General features: G+C 44.2%; 1 long non-coding RNA gene across 1 annotated transcript in view; it reads left to right on the top strand.

The window, feature by feature from the left end:
- The window catches only part of LOC146351093 (uncharacterized), a 62,713-nt gene extending 52,510 nt beyond the window's left edge, over window positions 1-10,203 (top strand). The window contains exons 6-7 of the long non-coding RNA XR_014789512.1: window positions 8,089-8,167; window positions 9,214-10,203. This is a non-coding gene — a long non-coding RNA (uncharacterized LOC146351093). The remainder of the gene's footprint in view (window positions 1-8,088; window positions 8,168-9,213) is intronic.
- Window positions 10,204-14,475: the final 4,272 nt, after the last annotated feature.

Raw genomic sequence — 14,475 nt, 5'->3', positions numbered from 1 at the left:
TCTGAGTTCAGGTCTTAGCTGTAGTACTCACCATGTGTGAAAATGTAACAAATTTCATTTCCTTACTCTATACTTCAGTCTTCCCAATTGTAATATGAAATTAATATTCAGGCTACATTTGGTGTCTTGCATATATACATGTGTTCCTGCTGATGAGAAACTCAAATGCTTGTTGACAAGACTTGGAAATATCAAACACAAAATTGCACTCAGAGCCATGTATCTTTATTTTCTTTAACATGTCAAAAGTGTATCTTATTAACAGGCTAACAGTTCTCTAAAATCACCCTAGATACTGTATATCTTCTTAACATTTCATACACCTGAAAGCAGGGCCTGGCAACTTGTGGCCCTCCAGATTTGTTGGATTGCAACTCCCATCAACCTTAGCCATCATAGTCAGTGGTGAGGGATGATGGGAGATGCAGTCCTAAAACATCTGGAAGGCCACAAGTTGCCCATCCCTGGAAAATACCTACACTGGTAAAGAGATGAGTCTTCTGTCCATGGCTTCAAGGCATATCACAATTCACCCCTAAATTAGTCTGTGCTGTTCCTCAAATGGTACTTTGGTTATAATTTTACATATTATGTGTCTGTGTATCTATCCTTGCAGAATGCAAAATATATTGAGGGAGTAATCCTATGGCCACTAGTCAGCAGCTAGATGGACATAGGATATCTGGCTTTCCGGAAACGGACCTCGGAGCCCACACTCCAAGGTCATTTCCCGGAGAACCGACCTTCCCCCACTTCTGTGCTGCCTCACAGGTAGCTCAGAAAAGCCCCGTGCTCTGCGCTCACAAGAGGAGTGCGGAGTGGCCAAAATGGGGTGCTCCTGGAGGGCCTTCTGGGGCGGGGAGGTTGGAAATGCCTGTATGACACATGCAATGTATCATATGGCCGCCTTCTCCCCTGCTCAGCCCTCCCACAGCTAGACAGCTGCAATCGGCTGTCTAGCCAAAAATGCAGAGCAGGAGACGCGCAGAGAGAATGATCCCCTCCGTGCTTCTCCTTCCCTGCATTGGATAGGCAGTTTCTTCTGAGTTCGGAGGCAGCCACCTATCTGCATAGGATTGCGCCTTTAGTCATCTAAGGGCACAGTCCTATTGGGATGGCTGTAAGCCTCTGAACTGGGAGGCTTACGGCCATCTAATGCAGAGCAGGAGGAGCATAAAAATTCTCCTTGACTCCCTCCATTATGAAGATATAAAAATGGTTAAGGTGTTACTGAAAAGATCGCCTCTGCGCTCCTCCTGCTCTGTATTTTGGCTATACGGGCTTTTTCGCCCATCTAGTTTGGGCATGTTGGCATGGGAGGGCAGGAGGCTGGGGAGGCCTCAGGATACATCAGCCTCCCCAGTTCCCTCCCCTCCCTGCCCACCAGCACACCCCCTTTCCCTCCTCTCCAAGGTTGTTTTTGCAAGCTCAGAGAGGCAGCCAGTGTGATTCTCTCCATGCCAGCTGGGAGGGGGAGGGGAGCTTGGATCCAGGAATCCAAAATATCCTATGGCCTCCTAGACTCTGTCTAGGAGGTCATAGGATTGATCCCTTACTTCCCTTGATAAATATTGGGTTGGATCCAGACTTAGTCATTCTTAAAGGAGTCCGTGTTGAAAACAATGGGACTTAAGCTAGTCATCACTAACTTGTCTCGTTGATTCCAGTGCGTCTATTCTAAGCATGACTAAGTCTGGATCCAACCCAGTGTAAGTTTGGAATTATGCATCAAAGCAAGTAAGATGATTAAAGGTTAAATATAGCTTGTAGTCTGCTATATCTGCCTTCCCAGCTGCACTGGAAATCCCCTCACCTCAATGTGAAGACTGCTAAATTGTGTGAAGGAGAAACTCCCATAACCCTCTGTTCTATCACATCTGTGGTTTACCTTGCCCTCTGTTGGACAGTTGGCCATTATTATGAGGGAATAGCCACATCACATGCATTAACCATTAAAAGTAAACAGCATTCTGTTTTCAGTGTCTTTTCCTGTATTTTGGGTGTCCTGGACTACATTTGAATGCACCACATTTCAGCTTTCTGTCTCTTTCAGTAACACCTTAACCATTTTTGTATCTTCATAATGGAGTGAGTCAAGGAATTTTTTTATATATTTGTGAACACAAAATACAGGGCCAGCCCTATCATTAGGCAAAGTGAGGCAGCCACCTCAGGTGGCAGATGCTGGAGGACAGAGAGCAGCAGTAAGATGCTGGGAGGACAGAGCTGTGGGTGCCACATGGCTTCCTCTGCCCTGCTCCCCCTAAGCTAGCCTGCTGTACTCAGGTGCAGTGGAAGATACTGGCCCATTGTCAGTGCTGATGTAAGGTTCAGCTGTCAGTCTGGTCAGCTTCTGTACATGAAATGGGAGATGGGACCATCTTGCCCTTCACCTCAAGCAGCAAAATGTCTTCAGCCAGCCCTGGCAATATATTATAAAATATCTGTAAGACTAAATCCAGCATTATGTGAGCAGACACACAATGGGGGTTTCCCTCAACTTCCTCTCCCGTGCAGCCCTTCCATGACTCCCAAATCTACTCTGGAGGGTCCCCTGCATATTTGGGGTGTGCAGGGGGCTGCAAATTCAGTTCACCAGCAGTATGGGTTCCTCTGGTGGAAGGCCACCTTTGGATAACCCATACAGCACACTAAGGGCGCAATCCTATGCATGTTTAGACAGAAAAAAGTCCTACAATTCCTGGCATGCCCCCGGTAGTGTGGCTGGCTGGGGCATGCTGGGAATTGTAGGACTTTTTTTCTGTCTAAACATGCATAGGATTGCTCTCTACAGGTCACAAATTTGAACATCTATCTTGTTTTTTTCATGTTTATAGTTCAATTTTTAAAACCAAGTTTAAAATATGTTAATAATTGTCTGAGGTAAGATAATTCCATGCTTTCCACAATAACTTTACCTCAATTTATAATCAGTGTAACATATTTTTTGGCATACACCAGGACAGTTTTTGCAGACAGTTAATGCAGAATTCTCATTCAGCGATGAAAATTTCTACAAATGTTTCTTTTCCCTTAGATTTCAAATTTAAAAGAGGAAAAGACAAGTTTACATTTTGTAGAGGAGAAGGAAGGTTAATAACCCAATTTTGCTTGAAACAGCACATTAATATTAAAGTAAGAAAGTTGTAGGCTGGGCTCAGAAAACACACACACTGCACTCATTGTTTGTTCAGACATCCAGGAGCTAAGAACTTTCCCAGAGAACAATATAGCTAACCCGGAAATATGTGTCTTCTCTAACTTTAGATGGCCCTTGCACAAAAGAGTATGAAGTTCTAGTGAAGGAGTTATTCCCTGGATGGTTGAATGACAGACTGGTTGGCCAGTGTTATTGTTGGAGACAATTGTTGATGATGCATGTTGACAACCTGTGTCACCATAACACCCTCCACCCTTTCCATTTCCCTTTGGAGAAAAAAAGGTGCCATTTCTTAGAGTTTACCCTGTTGAATGGAACTGAGTAAACTATTTTCTACCCAAAGTTCATAGAGACAAACAGAACAAAGACTTGAGCCTCACAAAAACTCTAGTAAATGTAAAGGTCTTAGCCAGCAGTGTAGTGACAAATTCAGAAGTGCGGGGTCCCTTCGTGACAGTCACAGTCACAGCCACAGCAACTCACAGCCACGCCTGCTTCTAAGATTATACAACCTTGTAAGATATACAGCCTTCAACTGGGATCCAAAAACAGTGCAGCTGAGAGTAAGGCAGTGGTATTTCAAGTGGATGTCTGAGAAAAAAATGCAGGGGTGTTAAAATCTTTTTCACCCACTGACTCACTCACTCACACACAAACTTTTTAAGTTTTCAAAATATGATACTCTATGGAAGCTTCACCCTCTCAACTCAGCCCTCATGGACAGATCCCTTCTTGTAGCCTATCACGTGAAGGAACAGGGACGCAAATGGCGTATTTGCGTCAGTGTTCCTTCATGCAATAGGCTACATAAAGATTTACGTAGCCTATCACAACAAAGAGCAGGGACGCAAATGGCATCCACTACACTGGTTGCCATTTGCGCCTGCAGTTCATCAGTCCAGCCAGCGATACGGCCATGGTGGCCGTATCGCTGGGGCTTCGGAGCCGGCCGGCGGCTCTGCGGAATTGCTGCGGAGCGGAGCCGGCCAGCAAGGATTCCGGGGGGAGGAATGGATAGCCTCCCCCCCCCAGCGGACCCACCGTGGATGGCAAGGTAAGGGATTCGTACATCCCTACCACTACACCACTGGTCTTAGCTCTCTCACAGATGGTTGACCAATAAAATATCATGCTGTAGCTACTGCCTTGAGTCCAACAAGGAATGCTGTTGAATACTGATTGCTATGCTAATATCTGCACCTGGTTTATTATGATGAACCACAGCACTGCTCAAGTCTGTCACAACAGGGCAGTGATCAGACCAGGGGTCTCCAATCTTTCTGAGTTGGTGGGCACATGTGGTATATTGTCAGAGTGTCATGGACACTCTCACAAAATGCCTACCATAGGGTGTGGTTTGCCCATTCATAAAACGACTGCCATGATGAGCATTGTTGTTGTTGTTGTTCAGTCGTGTCCGACTCTTCGTGACCCCATGGACCATAGCACGCCAGGCCTTCCTGTCCTGCGCTCTCTCCCGGAGTGTGCTCAAGTTCATATTCATTGCATCAGTGATGCTATCTAGCCATCTCATCCTCTGTTGTCCCCTTCTCCTTTTGCCTTCAGTCTTTCCCAGCATCAGGGTCTTTTCCAGAGAGTTTTCTCTTCGCATTAGGTGGCCAAAATATTGGAGCTTCAGCTTCAGTATCTGTCCTTCCAATGAGCACTCAGGCTTGATTTCCTTTAGGATGGACTGATGTGACCTCCTTGCAGTCCAGGGAACTCGTAAGAGTCTTCTCCAGCACCACAGTTCAAAAGCATCAATTCTTCGGCGCTCAGCCTTCCTTATAGTCCAGCTCTCACAGCCATACATTACTACTGGGAAAACCATAGCTTTGATTAGATGGACCTTTGTCGGCAAGGTGATGTCTCTGCTTCTTACTATGCTGTCTAGGTTTGCCATAGCTTTCCTCCCAAGGAGCAAAGCAAGCGTCTTTTAATTTCATGGCTACAGTCACCGTCTGCGGTGATCTTGGAGCCCAAGAAAATAAAATCTGTCACAGCTTCCATTTCTTCTCCTTCTATATGCCAGGAAGTGATGGGGCCAGATGCCATGATCTTTGTTTTTTGAATGTTGAGTTTCAAACCAGCTTTTGCACTCTCCTCTTTCACCCTCAACAAGAGGCTCTTGAGATCCTCTTCACTTTCTGCCATTAGGGTGGTATCATCTGCATATCTGAGGTTGTTGATAATTCTCCCGGCAATCTTAATTCTGACCTGTGATTCATCCAACCCGGCGTTTCTCATGATGTACTCTGCATATAAGTTAAATAAGCAGGGTGACAATATGCAACCTTGTCATACTCCTTTCCCAATTTTGAACCACTCGGTTGTTCCATGTCTGGTTCTTACTGTTGCTTCTTGACCCTCGTACAGGTTTCTCAGGAGACAGGTAAGGTGGTCTGGTACTCCCATCTCTTTAAGAATTTGCCACAGTTTGTTGTGATCCACACAATCAAAGGCTTTAGCGTAGTCAATGAAGCAGAAATAGATGTTTTTCTGGAATTCTCTTGCTTTCTCCATGATCCAGCGAATGTTGGCGATTTGATCTCTAATTCCTCTGCCTCTTCGAAACCCGGCTTGTACTTCCAGTAGTTCTCGGTTCGCATACTGCTGAAGCCTAGCTTGTAGGATTTGGAGCATCACCTTGCTGGCATGTGAAATGAGCGCAATTGTGCGGTAGCTTGAACACTCTTTGGCGTTGCCCTTCTTTGGAATTGGAATGTAAACTGACCTTTTCCAGTCTTGTGGCCACTGTTGAGTGTTCCAGATTTGTTGGCATATTGAGTGCAGCACTTTAACAGCATCATCTTTTAGGATTTTAAATAGCTCAGCTGGAATGCTGTCGTCTCCACAAGCTTTGTTGTTACTAATGCTTCCTAAGGCCCACTTGACTTCACTCTCTAGGATGTCCGGCTCAAGTTCCGTGACCGCACTATCATGGCTATCAGGGACATTAAGATCTTTCCTGTATAGTTCTTCTGTGTATTCTTTCCACTTCTTCTTAATCTCATCTGCTTCTGTTAGGTCCCTGCCTTCTTTGTCCTTTATCATGCCCGTCTTTGCACAAAACGTTCCCTTGAGATCTCCAATTTTCTTGAAGAGATCTCTAGTCTTTCCCATTCTGTTGTTTTCCTCAATTTCTTTGCATTGTTCATTTAAGAAGGCGTTCTTGTCTCTCCTTGCTATTCTCTGGAACTCTGCATTCAGTTGGATATATCTTCCCCTTTCTCCCTTGCTCTTTGCTTCCCTTCTTTCTTCAGCTACTTGTAAAGCCTCATCAGACAGCCACTTGGCTTTCTTGCCTTTCTTTTTCTTTGGGATGGATTGAGTTGCTGCCTCCTGAACAATGTTACGGACCTCCGTCCATAGTCATGGTGGGCATGGCTGATCACAAAACACTCATTTCCCAGAAGGCAAACTGGGGAGACTAAAAGAAAAGTAACCAGCCCAAGAACCTAAGTACAAGGCAGAGGTGGGCTGTCTGAGTTCCAAAACACAAACCCACCCTTTTGAATCCAAATAAAGATGGCACTGGAGGGTGGTACTTGGATTTGCAGCATGCTAGCCTCCCAAAATGCTTTTTGGCTGGCCGGTTTCTGAAGGTGATGTTAGAAGACTACTATTGAGCTCCTTGGCTTTTATACTACTGAGTCCCACATGGAATTTTAAATACTTAGTTAAATACTTAGTATTTAACTGAGTATTCTGGATGTCCCACAGGTGATGACATCTTCCACTCATAGCCCTCCCATGTTTTCCCACTGCTTCGTATGACAATGAAAAAGAACATGTAATTAAAAAAAAAAAACTTAAGAAACAAAAGTCAGGGGTATCAGACATTGACTATTGTGAGTTTTGAAGTCTGCCGTCAGTAGCCACAGATGTAAACAAAACACAAGTGAGTGGTGGGTTAAGAACAGACTTTACTTGAGATATAACAAACTTACATCTCAAGGTAAGTTGGCTGAGGTCAGCTCATGGTCAGCACCCTTGCAGGAGGAAGTAGGAAGAAGAATAGGAGAGTAGGGGGAGGAGACAAGGAAAAGGCAATACAGTCTCCCAGAGATTCCCTCCCACCTGACTGAGGTACATGTTAACCCTTCAAGTTCAGGTTAAGGGCGCAATCCTAACTAGATAGGTGGCTGCCTCTGAACTCGGAGGCAACTGCCTATCCAAAGCAGGGCAGGAGAAGTACTCATTCCCTCCGTGCTTCTCCTGCCCTGCTTTTTTGGCTAAACATCCAATTGCGGCTATCTAGAGGCGGGAGGGCTGAGCAGGGAAGGAGGCTGCTGTATGACACATTGGATGTGTCGTACAGGCATTTCCGCCCTCCCTGGCCTGGAACACCCCCAGCCACATCCCTTTCTGACCGCTCCATGCTCCTCTTGTGAGCATGGAGGATGGGGCTGTTCTGCGCTGCCTCGGAGGCAGCGCAGAAGTTGGGAAAGGTTGGTTCTCCGGGAACTGACCTTGGAGCGCGGGAGGAACCGACCTTGGAGGTCAGTTCCCAGAAAACACCATATCCTATGGGCATCTAGTCTCTGTCTAGTGGCCATAGGATTGCTCCCTCTGTGACTCATGGCCCGAGTCCCTCCCACAGGTTTAGGCTGCACCTTGTCTAAGGGGCTGTTTTTGTATTGCCCTCTGATGTACCAAAACTGCTGCCTTCGTAAAGAGATATATCATAAAAGCCTCCTCCCAGCATTCGTCCACATTCCACCATCACGTTCTAGCGTGAAAAAAGCTCCATTCACACATACATGCAATGGTGTGGGAGCTACTTCTCTGTGTCATGATTTCACCATGCGGCCACAGTATATATATATATGTGAATACTGAGTCTTTTCCTCTTGATGATTGCCTCCTTTTCATTGCACCCTATTTCCAACTGAAGAGTATACTACAACCATTTTTTTTTCACACAGCTTGTCCCATTGGATCTGCATAAGTGAACAATGCAGAGACAGTCCAAATGTGAGAAGCTGCAAATGTCTAAGCTTCAAGGTGAGTGTTGTAGAATCATGGCATCTTTTCTTCTAGACTGCAAGCATTTATCGTGGCACTATTTTGTCTAAATGTATAAAGTTAAAAAAAAAGTAATCCTAACCCTTTGAAAGTGGGTAGGTGGGGAATTTTTTTTAAAAAGCATTATGGAAATCATACAAGCAATATGTATTTACAAATAATTTAGATCATTTATGACAATGATTTATCTTTATAAAATTCACCACCCACATTAAACATGTAATACATAAATATGTTTCAGGCTGAGGACATGGATAGGGTACATAGAAGAGTCTGGTATGAAGTAGCTTTCATGCTCAACTCCTGCATATCATGATAGATGATATCTTGCTGGGAAAGAATGACCACCAGAGTTGTGGATGCAATTAATGGGGTGGCCTTGAAGGAGGCAGTTGTGAGACCACTCCTGGAGAAACTCTCACTTGACCAAGAGGATCTTAATGATTTACCAGTGGCCATTATTCCCTTTGAGGGCAAGGTGTGCAAGTGGGTGATGCTCAGACAGCTTCAGGCATTCCTCAGTGACCCTGACTATCTAAACCCATTTCACTCTGGTTTCCAGCCTAGGTTTGGGACAGATACAGCCTTGATTGTTCTCATGGATGGCCTTTTCTAGACAACAATAGGGGGATGTCCCATTGTTGGTTCTCCTGGACCTCTCAGCAGCTTTCAGTACCATTAACCATGGCATCCTTCTCGGCTGGCTGGTTGAAAGGTACTATGCTCCAGTGGTTCAGTTCCTGTTTGGCTGCCCAGTTTCTGAAGGTGATATTAGAAGACTACTGTTGAGCTCCTTGGCTTTTATACTACTGAGTCCCACATGGAATTTTACAGGGGATCCAGGTGATGACATCTTCCACTCATAGCTCTCACATGTTTTCCCACTGCTTCGTATGACATTTTTCTTAACATGTAAAATCTGTTACAGAGGAAAAAAATGGAATTGCTGCACAATGCCTTCTAACTAGTAGCACTAGGAGCGTTCTGTCTGAAAGCACCCTTTTTCTCTTTTCCATCTATTCCAGGTAAGGGCCAATTAACTGAAGTTCAGTCCAGATAAGGCTGAGGTACTGTTGATTGATGATGGAACTGAGATTCACCCTGGGCACTTCCCTTGTAGGATCAGGCTCATGAGTTGGAAGTCCTGCTAGATCTGATCTTTTGGAGAGATACTCAGGTGGCCCCATATCATTACAATTTTTCACTGATTCCTTAGCTATGGTCATATGATTTAAGACAAAGGATAGAAATACTTTAAATAAATAAAAACATGATGACGACAAAAGAGAAATCAAGGGCAAAAGACCAATGTGGAGCCCATGCAGACTAACACTAAACATTTCTGTGTACACAGCGAGACAATCCATTAACAATAAATCATGGGTCCTCAGACTGTGGTACATAGTCCATTTGTGGTGTCTGAGCTCCATTCTGGAGGTCTACAGAAAGGGTGTGGGACAGTTGAGAATACTGCTGTTGGCCATGCACTTGATGTAGTTTTTCTGGTGACGAATACATAGGTCATTTTGACCAGATTATCCAATAACCTAACAAGGCCCTGGCCTAGGGCCCATGATGTTTATAATATTGTGCTGGTTTGGACTATGCTGCTGGGGCTGAAGAAAAATATAGTTCTGTATGTACTTTGATTTGTAGAATTTCAAACATTTATTAAATGGTCAGCTGAGACCCCCAGCAATTTTCAAGTTGTGCAAGTAAAAGAATGTCTGAAAACTGCTGAAGTAAATGAAATACTTCTCTATTGAGATGCGTTTCTTTCAATGAAGCCCTGAGGAATGAATAGCTGTGATACAATGACCAAATATAATGTTGATATTAGGTTGTGTATATCAATACATTATTCATATAAAATTGTGCTCTATTTAATTTTTCATTCCTCCTTTTATTGGGTGCAGGATGGACTTCTGTTTTCTCACTTAATCCCACCTTTTTGTTGCAGTTGATTAACATGTCTTACGCTGTGACCCATATACATTAAAAATCTTTGCAGGGTTGTGTGTGCTCAGGATTTTTTTCTCTCTTAAACTTACAGACTCTTAGGAGTCCAGGATAGGACAGAAATGTATATATATGCCAGTCTGGCTACCCATATTCAACCAAAATGATCAAGGAGCTGGAGCAACTGGCCTATGAGGAAAGGTTGCAATGTCTGGGACTGTTTAGCTTAGTAAAAAGCCAAGCATGGGGAGATATGATACATGTGTACAAAATTATGCTTGATATGGAGAAAGTGATCAGGGAGAAGTTTTTTACCCCCTCCCAAAATATGAGAACCCAGGGTCATCGCGTGAAGCTCACTGGTGGGAGATTCAGGAGAGATAAAAGGAAGGACTTCTTTATGCACCACATAATTAAACTATGGAATTCACTACCACAAGATGTAGTTACGACCACCAACTTGGATAGTTTTAAAAGGAGATTAAACAAATTCATGGAGGATAAGGCTATCAATGGCTACTAGTCATGATGGCTATAGGCTACTTCCAGTATCAGAGTTGCTGGGGAACACGAGTGGGGGGGGGTGCTGTTGCACTCATGTCCTACTTGTGGGCTCCCCATAGTAGGGATGTCAGAGAATTTCGCCACAAATCTCGGGGAGGCCGAATACCAGCACATTCGGCCCCCCGAAATCGGTGGCAAAATGATCTGCCCTCCCCCCAGGATGGGACTTACCTTGGGCGAATCTCCCTGGCGGCGGCGGCTCCGGCAGCGGTTCGGCGGCAGTTCGGCAGCGGTGGCTGCGGCAGCCGGTCTTCCGACCGGCTGCTGCCGCCACCATTTCCAGGGTTAAAAAAACAAAAACAAAAACAAAAACGTGATAGGCTACGTAAAGATTTATGTAGCCTATCACGGCTAGATTTTAAAAAAACACTGTGATAGGCTACGTAAATGTTTACGTAGCCTATCACGGCTGAGTTAAAAAAACACAAAAAAACCGCGCGTACCAAAAAACCCACGCTATTTGCGTTCCCCTTATTTTCGCCGTAGTCTACGTAAATGTTTACGTAGACTAGACGTGCCAAAATAAGGAACGCAAATGGCAGCGCCCATGGGCACCGCCATTTGCGTAAGCACGGTTTTGTTTAGTTTTTTCACTCAGCCGTGATAGGCTACGTAAACATTTACGCCTATCACGGCTGACTGCAGGGACGCAAATGGCGGCAGCTACGGCCACCGCCATTTGCAGTCCCAGCCGGCCAGGATTTGTGGTGGGAGGGATGGGGCGCCTCCCCCCCCCGGCCAGAATTTGGGGGGGGAGGGACGGGGTGCCTCCCCCCCACCACGAATCAAATTTCTCAAAAGGTAAGTGACTTTCGTACATCCCTACCCCATAGGCAGCTCGTTGGTCAGTGTGTGAACAGAATGCTGGACTAGATAGGACTTTGGTCTGATGCAGCATGGCTCTTCTTATGTCCTTAAAACCTTGGGATCAAACACACATACACATAATCCTTTGGGGACTAGGCCAGTTTAAAGTAAAAAATGGACAAAATCTATCACTTTCACTTTCTCCCACATTCAAACTTGTAAAATCTCAAGTTTATTCCATCCCATTTATGAAGAAATGTGTGAATATTTGCAAGTCCTTATAAAAAAAAACAACCAAACAAAATTCTCACCTATCTGAAGAACCTGGCAGACAAAAAGAGGTGGCCACCCTAATTCAGTGCTACTACCATGGTTGAATACACAGGGATTCAAACCCATACTTTTAAGAGCTACACACTCAAAGCCCCGGGCCTGTTTGTTTTGGCTTCACAAGCAAAATTTCTGTTTGTGAATTTTGTTAAGTTCTTATTTTAAATAAATGAACCCAACAAAATTCTCACCCATCTCTCTGGTTTAAAGCGAGAAGTATCTGTGCAGTGTTATGTGATATTAAGGGGATAAATGGGAGCTCATTTAAACTAGGCGAAGATTAAGATTCATTAGGAAGTTTTGAGTCAGCAAAGGACGCTGATTATCCATTCCCTGGTTCATGAAGAGAAACAGCTCAGACAAGCAAAGTATGCAAGGAGGAGGAGGGAGGAGACTGCAAATGTGAAAGAGAATCAATTTTGGACTCGGGTGGGAAAAGATGCAGTGTTTGTCACTATCAGATTTTGAACCTTGATGCTACAAGATACTAACAATATCCCAGATCGGGGTTGGCAAACTACTGCCCTCCAGATGTTTCAGACTACAGCTCCCATAATCCCTGACCATTGGCCATGCTGGTTGGGGCTGATGGGTATTCTAGTCTAAAACATCTGGAAGGCACCAGGTTACCTACCCTTGCCTTTGGTGATGTATAGCAGTTATCAGTATGATGGAACAGAATTCATAACATGTTAAGTCAATGTCAATAGCTCCATTTTACAGATGAAGATGCATTGATATAAGGCAGAATTTGGGCTTTTGAGCCTTTCCAACAAATCCTTTACCTTGGATCCAGGCCATTTTCATGGCAGTTGGCAAGAAGGCTAGGAAGACAGGACAAAGGGATGCAATGGGAAGGGAGCTAAGGATTAAATCCTGTACTAAGTGTAACAGCTGGAATGCAGGATGGAAAAGAAATTGCCTACATTCTGAAAAGAGCAGCTTGGGCTCCATCTCACCAGGCTAAGTAATCCACAAGCAGATGACTACAGAGGCAAAAAATGAATGTTGGCCATCTTCCCATACTGGACAAGCTAGCTATACCTTACATTTTCCCTGCAGACAAGAGCCTAGCACCATAGCTTCCCTGTCAAATCATAAATTGAAGGAAATGATAAAAGATCCATTATTTTAGGATCCTAGTCAATAACCTATTTGATATAGTGTGTCAGTGTGTGTGTGTGTGTGTGTGTGTGTGTACTGGGGCAGATTGGGACATGATACTAATCTACTAATTGCCAAGGAGTCCTATGTCTGTCCACTCATCCATGGACAAAGAACGTGCACACACAGCAAAGGACGGTCTCATCCGCTCCTCTTGCCCCAGGTCCTCGGTAGCAACTGATGTACCAGGTGTCTACTTCACATCCCCAGGGCTCTCTGAGTACATCATAGGGCCCTTTGATAGAACTATGACCTGAAAGCCAAGCCAAGTGGGAGAAGCTGCTCAAACAGATCCAGGAATATATATAAAAGGAGCAGCAGATGTTAGACCAATATGAGTTACTTTAAGTCCTGGGATGACAGAACTGGAATGGGCTGATTTGCAGGCATTGACCTCTGGGGAACAGAAGAGAGGAGGCAGTAGGAAAAAGAGAAAGAAGTGTCATTTTGGTGATATCTCCTCCAGCCATACTGTCAGTGTCAAAAATCAGGAAACACACAAAGAATATGCTCATCTGCAGGACAGATCTCCAAACAGCCGCCACCAACAAACAAGTAAAATAATGCTTTCTGAAATGAGACAGCAGCACACATGCATTGAACATCCTGTTCTGCAGGACAGAAAATTTTTACACATGGAAACAAAAATTTCACAAATTCTGTCACATTTTCAAACCATTAACATCTTGGGTTTTGAGAATTTGGTATTTGAGTCACAACATTTGCTCATTGGGATGAAACTGAGATCTTGTCAATAAATGGTCAGCTATTTCTATCTCAAGGGAAAGTTGAAATTTCCCCCCCTCTCCCAAAACACATATACTGCAAACAGAATTTCTCACATTATGGATAGCATTAGACTCAAAACCAGTAAGTAGACTAGAGGATTGTTAGATTAAATTATACTGCAGATGAGCTTTTATCCATGGAAATAAATAAAGAAGGAACCAAGTTTTTGTGTCATGCACTATTTAATCTGGAACTGAATTACTTCAGATGCTTTTGGCTATGTGTGTCTCAATTATGTAGTTTGCTGTTCATTTTGCTACAGGTGTCTCATCACAACTAAGCAAAATCAAGTTGCTGTGCTGCAGAACTTCAAATCATAGTTACCATACAGTTCTATACATCAGGGGTGGGCAACTTGCGGACCTCCAGATGATTTGCTTTACAACTCCCATCAGTGCTAGCCAACACGGACAGTGGTGAGGAGTGAGAGGAATTGTAGGCCAAAATATCTATAGGTCAAAATGCCTGCTAGACATCAGCCTTTCCCAACTTGATGTCTTCTGGATGTTTTGGGCTTAAATGACAGACCATTTTTAGAGACGAGCTGAAGGTGAGCTATAAAGTAATAGCACAATGAGCAGAAGCATGTCCCTAAGAAGGAAGATTCAGAGCAGCCTATTCCTAATCATCTTTACTTGAGGGCCTAACTACACTTGAGGTTAAACAAGTATTTA

Source organism: Heloderma suspectum, chromosome 3, assembly GCF_057233095.1.
Source record: "Heloderma suspectum isolate Gila_16-S chromosome 3, 16-S_ref, whole genome shotgun sequence".
NCBI lineage: Eukaryota > Metazoa > Chordata > Lepidosauria > Squamata > Helodermatidae > Heloderma > Heloderma suspectum.
The sequence above is the reverse complement of the archived record's forward strand: the minus strand, read 5'-3'. Positions and strand labels throughout refer to the sequence as shown.